Consider the following 20,131-nt stretch of genomic DNA (forward strand, 5'->3'; position numbering starts at 1 on the left):
GAGGCAGGAGAATGGTGTGAACCTGGGAGGTGGAGCTTGCAGTGAGCAGAGATGGTGCCACTGCACTCCAGCCTGGGTGACAGAGAAAGACTCCATCTAAAAAAAAAAAAAAAAAAAAAAAAAAAAAAAAAAGATAAAGGGGTTCCGCAATAGGCGGCTTAGAAGCAGAGGCTCTTTTGCCTATACCTACTGTAACTTCTCCACCTATGGACCCTAAAGGCTACTGCTGCTACACTATAGGGCCAGACAGTTACTGTCTCAGCTCTAGGATGCAATTAAAAAACAATGGAATGGGAAAACAGTGCTGTAGTCATCTTATAATATACCCCTTGTCAACAATATATACATTCCTGCTAGGTGCCATATTCATTGCTTTAAGCTCAAGTCACATATTACTGATGAAGTATGCTGCCAATGAAGTATGATTATCTTCCAACTACTGTGAATGTGTGCTCAGAACTGGTGAAGCTAGTTTTCTGTGTGCTTGTGTCATTCTGTGTCATAAAGAAAGGCCATGGCTGTTGTCTTCTCAAATTTTAGCATTATAACAACAGCTCTTCTATTCAGGATAGTGCTGAAGAGGCATCTAAACTGGATCCAGTGGACTTCCTTCCTGATTTTGTTTTTGTCTATTTTGGCCTTGACTGCTGGGACTAAAACTTTACAGCACAACTTGGCAGGACATGGATTTCATCATGATGCCTTCTTCAGCCCATCCAATTCCTGCCTTCTTTTCAGAAGTGAGTGTCCCAGAAAAGACAATTGTATAACAAAGGAATGGACTTTTCCTGAAGCTAAATGGAACACCACAGTCAAGGTTTTCAGTCACATCCATCTTGGCATGGGCCATGTTCTTATTATAGTCCAGTGTTTTATTTCTTCAATGGCTAATATCTATAATGAAAAGATATTGAAGGAAGGGAACCAGCTCACTGAAAGCATCTTCATACAGAACAGCAAACTCTGTTTCTTTGGCATTCTGTTTAATGGGCTGACTCTGGGCCTTCAGAGGAGTAACTGTGATCAGATTAAGAACTGTGGAATTTTTATGGCCACAATGCATTTTCAGTAGCCCTTATTTTTGTAACTGCATTCCAGGGCCTTTCAGTGGTTTTCATTCTGAAGTTCCTGGACATGTTCCATGTCTTAAGGGCCCAGGTTACCACTGTCATTATCACAACAGTGTCTGTCCTGGTCTTTGACTTCAGGCCCTCCCTGGAATTTTTCTTGGAAGCCCCATCAGTCCTTGTCTCTATATTTATTTATAATGCCAACAAGCCTCAAGGTCCAGAATACGCACCTAGGCAAGAAAGGATCCGAGATCTAAGTGGCAATCTTTGGGAGAGTTCCAGTGGGGATGGAGAAGAACTAGAAAGACTTACCAAACCCAAGAGTGATGAATCAGACAAAGATACTTTCTAACTGGTACCCAAAGAGTTGGCAGCTCTCTCGAATCTTATTTTCACATTTTCAGTGTTTACAATATTTATCTTTTCACTTTGATAAAGCAGAAATGTTTCTAAATCATAATATTATCTGCATATATCTGGCTACTCCCTAAATGGTTCCATCCAAGGCTTAGAGTACCCAAAGGCTGAGAAATTCTAAAGAACTGATTTATGAGTAACAATATGAAGAATTCATTAACATCTCAGTACTTGATAAATCAGCAAGATATATTTGCAGATTATTTTCCTTGGCCTTCAAGCTTGCAAAAAACTTGTAATAATCATGTCAGCTATACCTTATATATACACATAGAGATCAATTTGCCTGATATTCACAATTACGTAGTTCTGGTTCACATGCCAAAGTCTTCCCTTTTATAACATTATAAATATATAGGTTGTCTCTTGAATTTTGAGGCCCTAGAGATAGTCATTTTGCAAGTAAAGAGCAATGGGACCCTTTCTAAAAATGTTGCTTGAAGGACCTAAACACCTGGCCATACCATAGATTTGGGATGATGCAGTCAGTGCCAGTGCTAAATATTTTGCTGAAGAAGCAGTTTCTCAGACACAAAATCTCAGAATTTTAATTTTTAGAAATTCATGGGAAATGTGATTTTTGTAATAATATTTTTATGTTTTAAATGTTGGTTCCCTAGTCACCATAGTTACCACTTGTACTTTAAGTCATTTAAACAAGCCACGGTGGGGCATTTTTCTCCTTAGTTTGGGTATTACAAAATCTTGACGTCATTACTCCTGAATTATTACATTTTGGAGAATAAAGGGGTATTTTATTTTATTAGTTATTAATTCAAGTTGTGACTATTGTATATCATTCCAAGAGTTGAGATGCTGGCTTCAGAATAATACCAGATTGTCAGTAAAGCTGATACCTAGGAGCTTTTAAAGGGATCACTTAGCAATGTGACTTTTACTGATATATGAATATTATTACTCTAAAAATAGAAAGACCAGTAATATATAAGTCACTTTACAGTGCTACTTCACACTTATAAGTGCATGGTATTTTTCATGGTATTTTGCATGCAGCCAGTTAACTCTCATAGATAGAGAAGTCAGGTGATAGATGATTTTTAAAATGAGCAGACAAAAATGACTTGCTCAGGGTCGTGCAGCTGGGTGATGATAAAAGAGTGGGCTTTAACTGGCAGGCCCACTACCATACTGTATGTTTACAGACTACCATACTGTAAATATGAGCTTTATGGTGTCATTCTCAGAAACATATACATTTCTTCTCTCCTTTCTCTTAAGTTTCATGCAGATGAATATAAGGTAATACTGTTATAGAATTCATTTGTGATATCCACAATAATATGATTGGCAAGAATTGGTGGAAATTTGTAATTAAAGTAATTATTTTTTAAAATGATAAAGGGGATATCATAGCTGACCCCACAGAAATACAAACTACCACCAGAGAACACTACAAACACCTTTATGCAAATAAACTAGAAAATCTAGAAGAAATTGATATATTCCTGAACACATACACCCTCCCAAGACTAAACCAGGAAGAATTCCAACCCCTGAATAGACCAATAAAAGTTCTGAAATTGAGGCAGTAATTAAAACCTAACAACCAAAAAAAACCCAGGATCAGACAGGTTCACAACTGAATTCTACCAGAGGCACAAAGAGGAGTTGGTATCATTCCTTCTGAAACTATTCCAAACAACTGAAAAGGAAGGAATCCTCCCTAACTCATTTTGTGGAGCCAGCATTATCCTGATTCCAAAAGCGGAAGAGACACAACAAAAAAAGAAAACTTCAGGTCAATATACCTGATGAACATCGATGTGAAAATCCTCAATAAAATACTGTCAAACCAAATCCAGCAGCACATCAAAAAGTTTATCCACCATGATCAAGTCAGCTTCATCTTTGAGATGCAAGACTGGTTCTACATACACAAATCAATAAATGTAATCCATCACATAAAAAGAACCAAAGACAAAAACCACATGATTATCTCAACAGATGCAGAAAAAGCCTTCAGTAAAATTCAACATCCCTTCACGTTAAAAACTCTCAATAAACGAGGTATTTATGGAACATACCTCAAAATAATAAGAACCATTTATGACAGACCCACAGACAATATCATACTGAATGGGCAAAAGCTGGAAGCATTCCCCTTGAAAACTGGCACAAGACAAGGATGTCCTCTCTCACCACTCCTATTCAACATAGTAACGGAAGTTCTGGTCAGGGCAATCAGGCAAGAGAAAGAAATTGAAAAAGGGTATTCAAATAGGAAGAGAAGAAGTCAAATTGTCTCTGTTTGCAGATGACATGATTGTATATTTAGAAAACCCCATCCTCTCAGCCCAAAAACTCCTTAAGCTGATAAGCAACTTCAGCAAAGTCTCAGGATTCAAAATCAATGGCAAAAATCGCAAGCATTCCTTTACACCAACAACACACAAGCAGAGAGCCAAATCATGAATGAACTCCTGTTCGCAATTGCTACCAAGAGAATAAAATATCTAGGAATACAGGTGACAAGGGATGTGAAAGACCTCTTCAAGGAGAAATACAAACCACTGTGCAAGGAAATAGAGGACACAAACAAATGGAAAAACATTCCATACTCATGGATAGGAAGAATCAATATCGTGAAAATGGTCATACTACCCAAAGTAATTTATAGATTCAATGCTATTCCCATCAGACTACCATGGACATTCTTCAAAGAATTAGAAAAAACTACTTTAAATTTCATATGGAACCAAAGAAGAGCCCATATAGCCAAGGCAATGCTAAGTAAAAGGAACAAAGCTGGAGGCATCACGCTGCCTGACTTCAAACTATACTACAAGGCTACAGTAACCAAAACAGCATGGTACTGGTACCAAAACAGACATATAGACCAATGGAACAGAACAGAGACCTCAGAAATAATACCACACATCTACAGCCATCTGATCTTCAACAAACCTGTCAAAAACAAGCGATGGGGAAAGCACTATTCAGTAAATGGTACTGGGAAAACTGGCTAGCCATATGTAGAAAATTGAAACTGGACCCCTTCCTTATATCTTATACGAAAATTAACTCAAGATGGATTAAAGACTTAAATGTAAAACCCAAAACCATGAAAATCCTAGATGAAAACCTAGGCAATACCATTCAGAACATAGGCATGGGCAAGGACTTCATGAGGAAAATGCCAAAAGCAATTGCAACAAAAGCCAAGATTGATAAATGGGATCTAATTAAACTAAAGAGCTTCTGCACAGCAAAAGAAACTAGGGAACCTACAGAATGGGAGAAGATGTTAGCAATCTACCCAACTGACAAAGAACTAATATCCAGAATCCACAAGGAACTTAAACAAATTTACATGAAAAAAATCAAACAACCCCATCAAAACGTGGGCAAAGAATATGAACAGACACATCTCAAAAGGAGACATTTATGCGGCCAACAAACATATGAAAAAAAGCTCAACATCACTGATCATTAAAGAAATGCAAATCAAAACCACAATGAGATGGCATCTCACACCAGTCAGAATGGCAATTATTAAAATGTTGAGGAACAATAGATGCTGGTGAGGCTGTGGAGAAATAGGAACGCTTTTACACTGTTGGTGGGAATGTAAATTAGTTCAACCATTGTGGAAGACAGTGTGGCAAATTCTCAAGAATTTAGACCCAGAAATACCATTTGACCCAGCAATCCCATTACTGGGTATACACCCAAAGAATATAAATTATTCTACAATAAAGACACATGCACACATATGTTTATTGCAGCACTATTTATAATAGCAAAGACATGGAACCAACCTGAATGTCCATCAATGATAGATGGATAAAGAAAATGTGGTACATATACACTGTGGAATATTATGCAGCCATAAAAAGAATGAGATCATGTCCTCTGCAGGGACATGGATGAAACTGGAAGCCATTTTCCTCAGCAAACTAACACAGGAACAGAAAACCAAACACCACATGTTCTCATCCATAAGTGGGAGTTGAACAATGAGAACACGTGAACACAGGGAGGGAAACAACACACACCAGGGTCTGTTGTGGGGTGGGAGGCAAGGGGAGAAAACTTAGACGACAGATGAATAGGTGCAGCACACCATCATGGCACATGTATACCTATGTAAACATAGGTATACCTATGCAAACCTGCACATAATACACATGTATCCCAGAAATTAGAGTAAATTTTTTTAAAAAATGAGAGCACGCCTAAATGAAATAAAAACTGAAAAAGTAGTACAAAGGATCAATAAAATGAAAAGTTGGTTTTCTTCTGAAAAGATGAAAACATAATAAACTGCTAGCTAGTCTAAGAAAAAAAGATCTAAATACACAAAATCGGAAATGAAAAAAAAAAGACATTACAACTGATACCATAGAAATAAAAAAGATTATCACAGATCACTAACAAACTGGAAAACCTAGAGGAAACGGATAAATTCCTGAACACATACAACCTGCCAAGATCAAATCAGGAAGAAATAAAACACTTGAATAGACCAATCATGAGTAATGAGATTAAATCACTAATAAAGTCTTCAAAAAGGAAAAATGTCCAGGACCAAATGGATTCACAGTTGAATTCTACCAAACTTTAGAGAAGGATTAACACTACTTCTCCTCAAACTATTCCAAAAAATTGAAGAGGAGGGAATTCTCCCTAACTCATTCTATGAGGCCAGCATTTTTCTAATACCAAAACCACACAGATGTAACAACAACAACAAAAGAAAACTATAGGCCAATATCCATGATGAACATAGAGACAAAAATCTTTAACAAAATACTAGCAAATTGAATCCAACAGCACATCAAAAAGATAATACACTATGAACAACTGGAATTTATACCAGGGTTGTAAGGATATTATAATATAAGCAAATCAATACATATAATACATCATATCAGCAGAATGAGGGACAAAAACCACCTGATCATCTCAATAGATGAAGAAAAAGCACTTGATAAAGTTCAATATGCCTTCATAATAGAAACTCTCAACAAGCAAGGCATAGAAAGAGCATATCTCAACATAATAAAGGCCATTTATGACAAACCCACAGCTAACATCATACTGAATGGAGAAAAATTAGAAGCCGTTTCTCTAAGAACTGGAACAAGACAAGGAGACCCATTTTCACTGCTATTCAACACAGAACAGGATGTCCTATCCAGAGCAATCAAGCAAGAGAAATGAATAAAAGGAATCCAGGTTGTAAAAGAGGAAGCCAAATTGTCCTTCTTTGCAAATGACATGATTTTATATTTAGAAAAACCAAAAGATGTCACCAAAGAACTCTTAGAACTGATAAACAACTTAAGTTATGTTTCAGGATACATACATACAAAAATCAGTAGTGTTTTTATACACCATTAATGAAATAGCCAAAAAAGAAATCAAGAAAGCCACCCCATTTACAATAGCTACAAAATAGAAATACCTACAAACAAACTTAACCAAGGCGTTAAAGATCTCTATAAGAAAAATTATAATACACTGATTAAGAAATTGAAGAGAACAAGCAAATAGGAAGACATCTCATGCTCATGGATCAGAAAAATTAATACTGTTAAAACAACCATACTGCCCAAAGCAATCTACAGATTCAATGCGATCCCTATCAAAATACCCGTGTCATTTTTCACAAATACAGAAAAAACAATCCTAAAATTTGTATGGAACCAAAAAAGAGCCAGAATCTCTGAAGAAATCCTGAGCAAAAAGAACAAAATATATGGAAGCATCACATTACCTGATTTCAAAATATATTACAAGGCTATAGACAAAGAATCATGGTATTGCTATAAAAATAGGCACATAGACCAATAAAACAGAATAGAGAACCTAGAAATAAGTCCACATATTTTACAGCGAATTGATCTTCAACAAAGCCATCATGAATATATAAGGAAAGAATGTCCTCTTCAATAAATCGTGCTGGGAAAACTGGGTAACCATAGGCAGAAGAATGAAACTGGACCCTATCTCTTACTATATGCAAAAATCAACTCAAGATGCATTAAAGCCTGAAACATAAAATCCAAAACTACTAAAAGGAAACATAGGGAAAATTCTTCAGGTCATTGGTCTAGGCAAAGATTTTATGGCTAAGACCCCAAAAGCTCAGGCAACAGAAACAAAAATAGACAAATGAGACTTAATCAAACTAAAAAGTTTCTGCACAGCAAAAGAAACAATCAACGAAGTTAAGAGATGAGCTCTCGAATGGGAGAAAATATTTGCAAAACTATTCACCAGATAGGGGACTAACATCTGGAATATACAAGCAACACAAATAATTCAACAATAAAATAAACAAATAATCCCATTTAAGAATGGGCAAAGGACACAAATAGACATTTTTCAAAAGAAGACATACAAATGACCAACAAGAATATGAAAAACTTCTCAACATCACTAATCATCATCTTACACCAGTTAGAATGGCTATCATTAAAAAGATGAAACACAACAGATGCTGGTAAGGATGTGGAGAAAAGGGAATTCTTATACATGTTAGTGGGCTGTCACTAACAACCGCTATGGGAAGCAGCATGAATAGTTCTCAAAAAACGAAAAATAGAACTACCGTACAATCCAGCAATCCCACTATGGGGTATTTATCTGAAGGAAAAAAACATCAATATGTCAAACGAGTACATACATCCCATGTTTATGGCAGCACTGTTCACAATAGGAAAGATATGGAATCAACGATGGGAGTTCATCAATGGATAAATGGATTAAGAAAATGTAGTACATATACACACAATGGAATGCTATTTGACCATAAAAACTGAAATCATGTCATTTGCAGCAACATGGATGGAACCAGAGATCATTATGTTAAGGAAAATAATGCAGGTACAGAAAGACAAATATTGTATGTTCTCACTCATATGTGGGAGCTAAAAATGTTGATCTCATGGAGGTAGAGAATAGAACGATAGTATCCAGAGGCTGAGAAGCATGTATGGATGGGGGGGGCAGGGTAAAGAGAGATTGATTAATGGCTACAAACATGAAGTTAGATAGAAGGAATAAGTTCTAACGTTTAGTAGCAAAGTAGGGTGTCTGTAGTTTACACCAATATGTTATATATTTTTAAATAGCTAGAAGAAAAGACTTGAAATGTTTCCAGTACATAGAAATAACTACTCAAGATGATGAATACCTCCAATACCCTGGCTTGATTATGACACAATCTATGCATGTGACAGAGTATCACATGTGCCCTATAAATATATAAAATATTATGTATCAATAGAAAATTAATGATAAAAATAAAAGAAACATGTTGTAATAGCATGTTCTCAGCAATAACAAAAAAGAACAGGGAAAGAATTCTGCAATTGCCTTTTATACTATCCTCTGATAATCCGGCTAATTTTATTTATCTAGTTATTTTGATGTTAATTCTTAACGAGCATTAAAATTGGGTCTACTTTGACGTGGAATTTCATGTTTGTCAGAATATGTTTTGCCTAACGGTTTGAAAGAGAGAGAAAGTCTGAAAACCAAAGGACAGAAAAGGAAGAATAAAGTGATTTTAAAACAATTTTGAATTGGTGTTAAGAAGTAGTAAAGGCAAAAGAAAAGCCATTCATAAAAGCTTGGATAAATTAAAAAGTCATCAAAAGAGCCTACTTTGCCTGGGATGGAGAGGGCTCCTAGGATGAGGGACATACAGTGCTGAAGCCAGGATAGTCTGGGGCAAGCAGAGATGACTGGACATCCTAGAGAGAGCCTGAGGTGTTATGGAATACATGCTATGTGCACCTTATTACTGCCTAAACCCGGAGTGTTCTGAATTCTGAAACCCATGTGTCCATAAGAGGTCTGAATACACATATACTGTCTCTGGAAGGGACAAAAGCACTGGCCATAGCATCTGGGAAAGAAATGGGTGGCTAGAAAACAGGGACAAGGGCCGGGCGCGGTGGCTCAAGCCTGTAATCCCAGCACTTTGGGAGGCCGAGACGGGCGGATCACGAGGTCAGGAGATCGAGACCATCCTGGCTAACACGGTGAAACCCCGTCTCTACTAAAAATACAAAAACTAGCCGGGCGAGGTGGCGGGCGCCTGTAGTCCCAGCTACTCGGGAGGCTGAGGCAGGAGAATGGCGTAAACCCGGGAGGCGGAGCTTGCAGTGAGCTGAGATCTGGCCACTGCACTCCAGTCCGGGCGACAGAGCGAGACTCCGCCTCAAAAAAAAAAAGAAAAGAAAAGAAAACAGGGACAGGAGAGAGAGTTTTTCACTGCAAATTATTTCCATCTTTATAAATACTGAAATTATTGGGGGGAAATGTGGTCAGCATTAATTTGGGGTCTCTATGCATCTGAAACAATTAAGTTTCCTGGTTATTTATAAAATCAGTGATTTCCAGTATCACTTCAAATTACTCCCTTACTCTTTTTTGGCCATGTGTACTATTACTATGGACTGAATTCTTCCCCCAACAAATTTATATACTGAAGCCCTGAGCTCCAATTTGATGGTATTTAGAGGTAGAGCCTTTGGGAGATAATTAGGTTATATGAGGTAATGAGGGTGGGTCCCTTATGATGAGATTAATGTCCCTATAAGAAGAGACACTAGAGATCTTACTGTCTTCTTCTCTGCCCTCTCTTCTCCTCTCTACTCCTCTCTTCTCTTCTCCTCTTCTCTCTCTCTGTCATTCTGCCATATGTGGACATACCAAGAAGGCAGCCATCTGCAGGCCAGAAAGAGAGAGCCTTCACCAGAAACTGAATCACCCAGCACATTGATCTTGGACTTCCCAGTCTCCAGAACTGTGAGAAAATAAACTGTCATTGAAACCAAAAGAATTATATTTTCACTAATTGACTTTTAACTTTGCTTAATGATATTTGACACATGACATATTGATCAGGATATTTCATTTTGTGTATAGGACATCATATGTGTAAGGATACCAAGTAAGACTAAGGCCTTACTTTGGTCCCTGGCCTCAAGAAGCTCACACCAATGATGAAGAAAGTGAATGTATGGAGGGTGGGGTGGAGAATAAAAGATATCAAAGGAAAAACTTTCATTATAGCATCACTTTTAATAGTCAAGTTTGAAAACAACCTCAATTTGGAAAATAATTATGTAATAAATAATTATGTAACAAATACAAATATAATTACTAATACGTCATAGCATTACACATGGTAAATCATTGTGTAGCCATTTATATTTGGTTTATGAGGAATTTTATATGCTATACAAATTTTTATGTTGTAATATTAAGTAAAACCTGGAACACGAAATTATATGTGCAGTATGGTAACAGCTATCTTTAAAAAAATAGGAAAAACAGTGTGGTTGTCTTTGGGTGGCGGAGTTATGGATGACTTCTTTCTACTTTTCTATATTTTTTGATGACGGCTATTTTTACAACAGCAACACCTAATGAGACACTATTTTAAGCATTGTATACATTTAACTTACTTAATTTCTCAAAAACCCTTTGAGTTAGGTATGTTGTTATCTCTGCTTTGTAGAAAAGTGAAGAGCAGACTTAGAGTAAATTTCCCATCACACAGCTATTAGGTTGTGTAGCCAGGATTTGAATTCAATCTGGCTGCAAGACTATATGTGTCCTATAATAAACATGTATTAGTTCTTATTACTGGAAGCCTTCTAATACTTTTTAAAAGGAGGTACACACAATTTGCCACAGGAATTCAAAGAAAGAAGATAAGCCCTGCATCCTGGGAATTAGGGAAATCTTAGGCGAAAGGTTGGGTGGGATTTAAACATGCATTAATTGAAGGAAGGGCATGTCAGATAATGGAACAGCAGGAGCTAAAACAGTCAAAATTAACATTGATGGCCTGCAAACGATGAAGATACATTGTTTTTGTGCCTGTCGTTTACGTTATTTGGTGTCTTTAAGCATTCTGCGTCTCCTGGGAGTGCCTATTTTGCTCCTGCACAGAGCTTGCTTTTCCCCCAAAATCCAATACCGCTTCAGAAAATGTCAGAACCAAAAGGTGTAATCTTGGACAACCTCCCATTCAGAGCAAGGACCCCTTTATACAATTCTTAACAAAAAGCTCCTCTATGTCACTAAAGAGCCTATTTCATTTTTAGAAAACTGTAAATCATTAGAAAATTCTTCTTTATATATGGGCTTAAATCTAATGCTCCAAAATTTTTAACATTGGTTTGGTTTGTCACCAGAGGTATTCAAAGTAACACTAAGCACTCCTTAGTTCCTGGCCCTCAGTTATCAGACTCATCTTGATCTTTTCTTCCCCATGATACAGATCGTAGTTTCTGTCTGCAATTTTCCACAGGACTTGATGCTCAGATCCTTCCCATCATCACTCATTCTTTTTCAGGAACCACTGCAGTTTTAGAATGATCCATTTAACATGTTTACTCAAAATTGAACAAGGACTCTTGTATGGAGAGAATCGTGAAATAACTACCTATCATGATCTGGGCCCCATCTATTAATGCAGCTTGACTTAGAAGGCTCTTTATACTATTGCCTCATGTAAGATGTCATCAACCGAAACTACTGTATTTGTTTTTCTTTTTTTTGAGAGGGAGTCTCTCACTGTCACTGGGGCTGGAGTGCAATGGCGCAATCTCAGCTCACTTCATCCTCTGCCTCCTTGGTTCCAGCGATTCTCCTGCCTCAGCCTCCTGAGTAGCTGGGATTATAGGTGCACACCACCATGCCCAGATAATTTGTGTGTGTGTGTGTGTGTGTGTGTGTGTGTGTGTGTGTGTTTAGTAGAGACGGTGTTTCACTAAGTTGGCCAGGCTAGTCTCGAACTCCCGACCTCATGATCCACCCTCCTCTGCCTCCCAAAGTGGGATTACAGGCATGAGCCACTACGCCTGGCCGGATCTTTTTAACATATATCTGTGTGACACTAGGTATTCCTAAATACAGATTTTATTATTTATTCTGATCAAGAAGGAAGAATATGATCCTGGCGTTTGGATGAAAAAGAAACCCAATAATGGAATTTGACAGTTTTCACTTCTCAGAATAGGCCGTACACTAAATCACTGGGTTTTGGACATTGAGAAGAAAACAGGGAGGTTGTGTCATGACTTTGCAGATCCAGAGGTTGAAACGTTTTTATTTTCTGGGGATATATGGGAGAGATTTAAAAAAAAAAAATCTACCTTTCCCTTGCAGGATAGAAGAAAGACACTAGTTTCCACCAAGGGTCTACTGAGAGCACTGTAATATCTCATATTTTGTGAGGGGCAGCATTTGCTCCAAGTGTTGTGTGTGGGCCCTGGACAGGTGTTCATCTCTGACGACATTGTCACTGATTCAGGCAAAATTAGAGGAAAGATAAGAACAACAACTTTTATGAAAAAGCCCTTGGCCAGGTGTGGGTGGTTCACGCCTGTAATCCCAGCACTTTGGGAGGCAGAGGCAGGTGGATCACGACTGCCAGGAGATCAAGACCATCCTGACTAACACGGTGAAACCCCGTCTCTACTGAAAATACAAAAATATTAGCCAGGTGTGGTGGCGGGCGCTTGTAGTCCTAGCTAGTCGGGAGGCTGAGGCAGGAAAATGACCTGAACCCGGGAGGAGGAGCTTGCAGTGAGCCGAGATTGTGCCACTGCACTCCAGCTGGGCGACAGAGAGAGACTCCGTCTCAAAAAGAAAAAAGAAAAAGTCCTCTACCTTGTTTGGTTGGCAAAGCCTTGTACTAGTCAATTTCTGCTTTTTTTTTTCTGTGCCTTCCTGTGACACTGGAGTTTCAGCAGAATTTCCTTGAGATGTAACAAACATCCAGTCTCATACTACTCAATTAGCTTGGGCTAAACTTAAATGTAAAGCACTGTTCTGCCTTGTCCAGGATTATTCTGTTTTATTTCACCTGCCACTAAGAGGACTGCCATGGCAGGCTTTGAGGGGGACTCTCACATGATATAGCAAAGACCAGCTGAACATAGTGTTCACAAAATACTCTTGTTTCTCTTTCTTTATTGGCACACAAATACACTGTATTTCCCAGTTCCCCTTCTATTAGGGGTGGGCGGGTAGTTGAGATCTCCTAGGCTGTGGCTAGAAGGCTAAGGCTTTTAAAAAGTAGGCATGTCCCCTGCATGCTCTCAATCTCCTTCCACTGGCAGGAGGCAGTGAGGCCCTAGGGGATCACTGAGCCACAAAATGGAAGGTTTGGTCTTTGAACCACCTTCTGGAAGACAGCCACCTATCAACCTGAAACATGTCTCTTGGTTTGTTGTCTGGATGAGAAATCAACTTCTATTATGCTTGGACCATTGTTATATTTTGGGTTCTAACTGTTACAGCAGCTGGTGACATATTTAGGCTGGTGCAAAAGCAATTGCAGTTTTTGCTATTTTAATGGCAAAAACTGCAATTACTTTTGCACCAACGTAATACTAACGCATAATCTTGACCTTCTCATTCTGTTAAACTGGCTCAGTTTAAGCTATTCTCTCTCTGCACCATATTTCCTTGGAAAAGCAGCCTCTTTTATGGCCTGGGCCTTCAGTCTTTCTCTCATCTTTCTCAATTTTGAATTGACACTGTCTCCTCACAGTCATCTGAATTCAGTATATACACGTTGGATAAGAACTTGTCCAGAGATAGTCCCCAACTAGTTTTTCCTTTCTCTGTCCTGGGTGGCAAAGCTGAACCATGGCGCTGAGCCAGCATACTTCCTGTGCCTGCCTCTTTACTTATGTGTGTTGTTTCTCAGAAGCAAATAAAGTTACATATAAGACAGAGCTAAAAAATGTAAAAGCGCTAGAGCAGCAGTTTACAGATGCCAGTTCACAGGACTTGAACTGAGCTGTCTTCGTCAGAATTGCCTGGGAAGAATTTTTGAAAATAGAGATTCATGGGCCTCACACTCAGAGATTTCGATTTGATGTTTCTGAGGTAGGTGACTAGGAATCTGATTTTCGAAGTATCTTCATGACCCTGATGCATATCTACTGTCCTAGACAATATCATGTCAGGGTCAGCATTAGTGCTAGCAAATATTAACAGTGAAGCATCCCATGATGGCCAGCAAAGCATAGTGGGTAAGAGCTAGGAATCTGAAGGCAGACTTGAGTCTGAGTCCAGGTACCATCAGTAATAAGCTGTGACTTTGGTAAACTTACTTAATGTCTCTGAATCTCAGTTTTCTCATCTGTTACCTGGGCTTAATAATGCACAACAACAAACTTAAATGAACTAGTGACTGTAAAGTCCCTGGCTTAGAGAAAAGAAGAGCTAAATAAATAATAGGGGTGTGTGTGTGTGTGTGTGTGTGTGAGAGAGAGAGAGAGAGAGAGAGAGAGAGAGAGAGAGAGAGAAGTTCATTTACAGAGATGACAGCTATAACGACTTCCATACTGGGTAAGAACAGCATCGGAAGAACACTGCATGTTTAGATCTTCCTCCCACAGATCACATTATCTTTCATAAACTACTCTTGGGGGCTGGTTTTGCTGCTCCCACCACTACTGGAAGCAACCACCACAGGGAGTGATTTTGCCTCCTGTCTGATCTTTTGAATCTAACCAAAATTTGGGTTTCCCCTCCCTCCTTCTTTAAGGAAAAACAAAGTGGAACCAGGCCCAATAGTCTGATGCACAAGTCTAGCCCTTGTACACACGGAGCATAGGGCAATCTCAGCATCCCCTGAGTACAAAGCAGGTCCCATTCAGGGCAGCTGGCCTCTTGCTATCTACTGACCCCAACATTGGGCGCCCTGACTTCCTAGCGGCTGGAAAAAGCTCTTTTCACATCACCCAGGACCTCCAACAGGCCTCCTCCCTCTGGCCCCTCTCCTCCAGCTCCGGGACGCAGGCCCTTTGACTGAGGTGTAAGAGCTGGCTTGACCCCTCTCTGTCATTTGCCTGCTGTACAATCCTGGACTCATCACTTAATCTCTCAGAGCTTATCTCCTGATCTGTAGACTCATCAGTTTCACAGGGTTTTCATGAGGATTAAGTAAGCTAATACACATGAACATGTCTTGTAACTGGAAAGCGCCAAGTGAGTGTAATGCATTAATGCTAGCATCAGTTAGCATTTAGCAGGAGGACACAAACCCCAACGCAGCATCACATCCAGTATACTCCGCTTTTCCTATGAACTATTATCCTACTTCCTGTTTCTCCAAGGCAACTTGACGAAAACCAAAGGATTCTTCTGCTTTAGCTTAGTTCACTTTCCCAAGTTTAAGTAAAGAATGTTTGTAAACCCGCAGAAAGCCCCATTGTATCACATCTGTCCCAACTGTTCATTGATTCTTCACAAATTCACAGTGAACTGAGGAAGCTGGATTTTACTACAGGAAGGTCCATGCTCAGGGTAAGGGAATCTTTGGGTTAGAAAAGTGATCCTAGAAGACCCTACTAGGAATTCCCAAAGGACTTTTAAGAATTAAGGAAGAAAAATTAATTTAGGTTCTGGGTCAATGAAGAGACTGAAACAAAAATCAGAAGCTTTTACTTCCAGAACTGCCACAAGCTCGTGGGGAAAAGACTTCACCATGCCTCAGTTTCTTTGCCTGGAAAATGGAGGTAACAATCTGCCCTCCCACTACTCCACGGAGTTTTTAGGGGGGTAATATAAAAGAATTACAATACAAAAATAATGTTGAGTACCTACTGTATGCCAGACACTGTTTTCAGTAGTTTATGCTTAAATCTTCACAACAAACTCATGTGGTCAGCACTATTACCCCATCTTATAGCTGGGGTAAACCAGCTATAAGGAAACCACCCATAAAGGAACAATAGTTTTCAAAGTGCTTATTGATGATTATCATGATTAAATATAAATGCTCAAGGGGACGGGCATAGGACTCACACTTGTAATCCTGGCATTTTGGGGGGTCGAGGTGGGAGGATCACTTGAGCCCAGGAGTTCGAGACCAGCCTGAACAACATGACAAAATCCTGTCTCTACCAAAAATACAAAAATTAGCTGGGCATGGTGGCACACGCTTGTAGTCCCAGCTACTCAGGAGGCTGAAGTGGGAGGATGGTTTGCGCCCAGGAGGCATAGGTTACAGTGAGCTGAGATCACACCACTGCACTCCAGCCTGGGCCACACAGCAAGACTGTCTCAAAAATAAATAAATAAATAAGTTTCAGGCAGTTATATTTCTGCCTGTGGCACCCTACGAAGACATGGGCTTTTACTAACCAGATGATAGAGACTGTCAAGTGAGATGAAGTTTTCTGGGTTCCCATTAGAGCAAGACCCTTCACAGTAGCACATGTTAAACATGACTGCTCCAAAAGGCAGACATCTATGGGTTAAGGTAAAGGACTCTAGGTGCCGTCAAATTAGAATGGGATGCGATGGATGAATCCTCGTCCATTTCATGGAGGAGAGTAGGAGCCAGAACACAAGGTGACCTCCTCTATTCTTTTGTTGATTTCCCCTTCTCCACCCTGCTCAGGTCATGAATACTCTCCTCCCTAATTCTCTTCCTCCCAGGAATACTGCTTCTCTTCTTCCAGCTGCTAAGGAAAGTGGGGTAGACAAAACTCTGCATTACATCATGGAGATGGCTGTTTAATTTGAGATGAGTGTTACATTACTCATTGCTCTGAGCCCCCTTTGATCCACCAACATTTGCTTCTTTTATTCCCATGTAGTGAGTACATTAGTGCCTGAATGCTGCGTGGCCTTGTTGTCTTTTAGATGCTATCAGAGATTATTTACTCAGGAAAACAGATGAATATCTTGCTTAATGTCAAAATAATTACTATTTGGCTGACCTGATAGTTTATTTATGCTTTCAATATTTTTATGTTTACATCAAAAGAGCATTGCTAAAATTGTATTTTGCCATTAAACTAAACAGGATATGACAATTTTTTTAAACTTAATTTTTCTGTTGATGAGTTTGTTCATTAAAATGGTTAGAAGATAACAGAACCAAGTGGAAAGGATCACTCGAGTTGAAATATGCAGCTTTATGTTTCTTATTTATGTAACATCTTGAAAGAGGCAGTAAACAATGCTTTAAGCAAGGGGCACTAAAATGCAGTGGTTAAGAATATAGACTGCAGCCCCAACTTCAAATCCCCGCTCTGCAGTCTTCATCTAGTTTTTTAACCTGTCTGTGCCTTAGTTTCCCCATCAGCAAAATAGATATGATTTTTGGAAGAGTTGAAGGAGTTCATATACATAAATGTCCTGGCATATGCAAATACGGCTTAATATAAATAAACATAAGTTTTACAGTCATTCTGTGAGTGTGAAATGGGGAAAGGGAGTCCCTATAATTTTATAAGGGACTTGACCTAGAGTGAATCTCCATGAGCCACCACCTTCCAGTGTCTCTGGCCCAGTGGCCACCTTGCCTCCATTTTGTAAAAGCAAAATTTCTTCTAAATTCCAAAGCCCTGTCCTGACACTGGACAGATCTTCCTGTTTCTTGGCTGAGCTTATCTGGAAAGGTGTTAAAAAGCCAGGTTTACTTGGCAATAATGTGTCCACTGTTTCTCTTTTGGGGGACTCTCTATAAGATAAGTTCATCTACCCAGACAGGCTTCTCTAGCCATAAACCTGTATTCATTTTCATTCAGCAGCTTTTATTTCAACTCTTTTGTTTACCGAAGAAGCTTAAGGGAGGAAAAGCCCTCCCGGCAGGTTACAACCACTATGGCACTTGGAAAGAGACACAGAGGATGAGGATTCTGCAACATAACCTTGCTGGGAGCTCTTCTGGTTATTTTGGCTTTGCTTTTGTGTCATATGTTACTTCTTTATTCTTCATATGACTGCAACTTTCTATTAAAATAAGCACATATAATTAGATACTAATTCATTAATTCACCCAAATCAGGTTGTTTCTATTTGCTTCTCAGCTGGGTGATAAATGTATTGGTTTAGCCTCAGGTTTGCGTTCTCAAATTCAAGTTCTTTTCCCAAGCTTACAATGGCTTGTGGAGACTCATCTTTCTGCAAGATGTCATTTCTTAAGAGCACTTCTCTCTACCCTGGGAAGAATGAATCCAGAAATGGTTCTGTTTGTGTGTTAGGTTACCAGGTTTGTGGCTTGTTTCAAGTCTATAGAACCTTTGAATTTCCCTCTTTACCATGGAGAGGTAGGTAGGATAATTGGAATTAGGACTGGCAGAGAAGACTACAGAGCCCATTATACTCCCAGAAAGTAAGCCAGGGTGGGGCTGGCTTCCTTAATTTTCCTTAGCAGAAGACTAGGGGCCCCACAAAAGACATATTCTGTCTTGCAGAGATTAGATGCCATAAACTATTTTTTATTCGGATGGCAAGAATTACACATGGCATTCCTGCCAAGTTGTAAATTCTATGTATCTGACATTAAAGATCTGAAAATAATAAAATTTTGTATTATTCCTTGACCAGAAATTAAATATCAACATTTAAAAACCTGAGATGGGTGCAGTACCAGGCTACAATTAAAGTCAAGCACTAACGAAATAGCAATTTAATTAGAGTAGAAGAGACGTATCATAGTGGAATACAATTCTGTGTATTGGGAATCGATTCTTGGACCTGAAAAAAGCCATTTAGGACTCTTTTGATATTAAAAACCTTAGAGAACCACATTAACTGACCAAAAAAAATGTGACGTGCAGGATGTGGCAAAATATAAATACACTGCTGGTAGGGACATAAAGTAGTTCACACATTGTGGATAGCGACTTGGCAATATATAGAAAACTGAAATATGTACATGCCCCTGCTCCACATATTCCACTTCTAACATACATACCTTAGGAAAGAATCTCATATAAATGCCCAAGCAGACAAGCAGAAGATGTTCACTACATATTTGTTTTAAAAGCATAATATTGGATAAATATTGAATATCAATATGAATTGATGAATATTGAAATTTTCATCAATCAGGAGATAGATAAATAAGATATATTTTTACAATATAATATAATACAACAGCTAAAATAAATAAGCTGAACTTTGTGTATCAACATGCATAAAAGTTGGATCAGGCGCAGTTGCTCATGCTTGTAATCCCAGCACTTTGGGAGGCTGGGGCAGGAAGATAGCTTGAGGACAGGAGTTCAACACCAGCCTGGACTACATAATGAAACCCCATTTCTAAAAAATATTAAAAACTTAGCTGGGCATGGTGCCAAATACCTGTGGTCCCAGCTACTTGAAGGAGGTTGAAGCAGGAGGATTGCTTGAGCCCAGGAGTTCAAGGCTGCAGTGAGTTATGATCACACCTCTGCACTCCAACCTGGGTGACAGAGCAAGACTCTGTCTCTTAAAAATAAAAAATAAAAATTTAAAACCAGATAAAAGTTGGAAACAATGCTGAGTGAGAAAAACAAGTTGCCGAAAGATGTGTTCGCAGGATGATGTCATTTATGTGGAGTTGAGACTATATGCAAATACATACATTCCCAGTAAAAGTAAAAATACAGAAGGGAAGCATGCACACTAATTTCACAAGAATGCTATCTGTGAAGAGGGGAGGCCAATCAGGGAGGAATAAATAGGGGTTTCAACTGCATCTGTAAGAATTTGTGACATTGAAAATTAGACATGAAAAAATATGGCAACTATTACCGTGGTAGACACATGGTTTTTTTAATTCCCTGAGCTTTTGTACGTTTCAAATATTTTTTAAATTCCCTGAACTTTCTGTACATATGCTTTCTTTAATCATCTTC

The 20,131-nt window shown here is 38.8% G+C and overlaps 1 pseudogene; it reads left to right on the plus strand.

Annotated features, from left to right (window-relative positions):
• The first annotated feature begins 290 nt into the window (after positions 1-290).
• Positions 291-1,422, plus strand: LOC104672397 (annotated as a pseudogene).
• Positions 1,423-20,131: the final 18,709 nt, after the last annotated feature.

The sequence above is a fragment of the Rhinopithecus roxellana genome, chromosome 14, assembly GCF_007565055.1.
Source record: "Rhinopithecus roxellana isolate Shanxi Qingling chromosome 14, ASM756505v1, whole genome shotgun sequence".
Lineage (NCBI taxonomy): Eukaryota > Metazoa > Chordata > Mammalia > Primates > Cercopithecidae > Rhinopithecus > Rhinopithecus roxellana.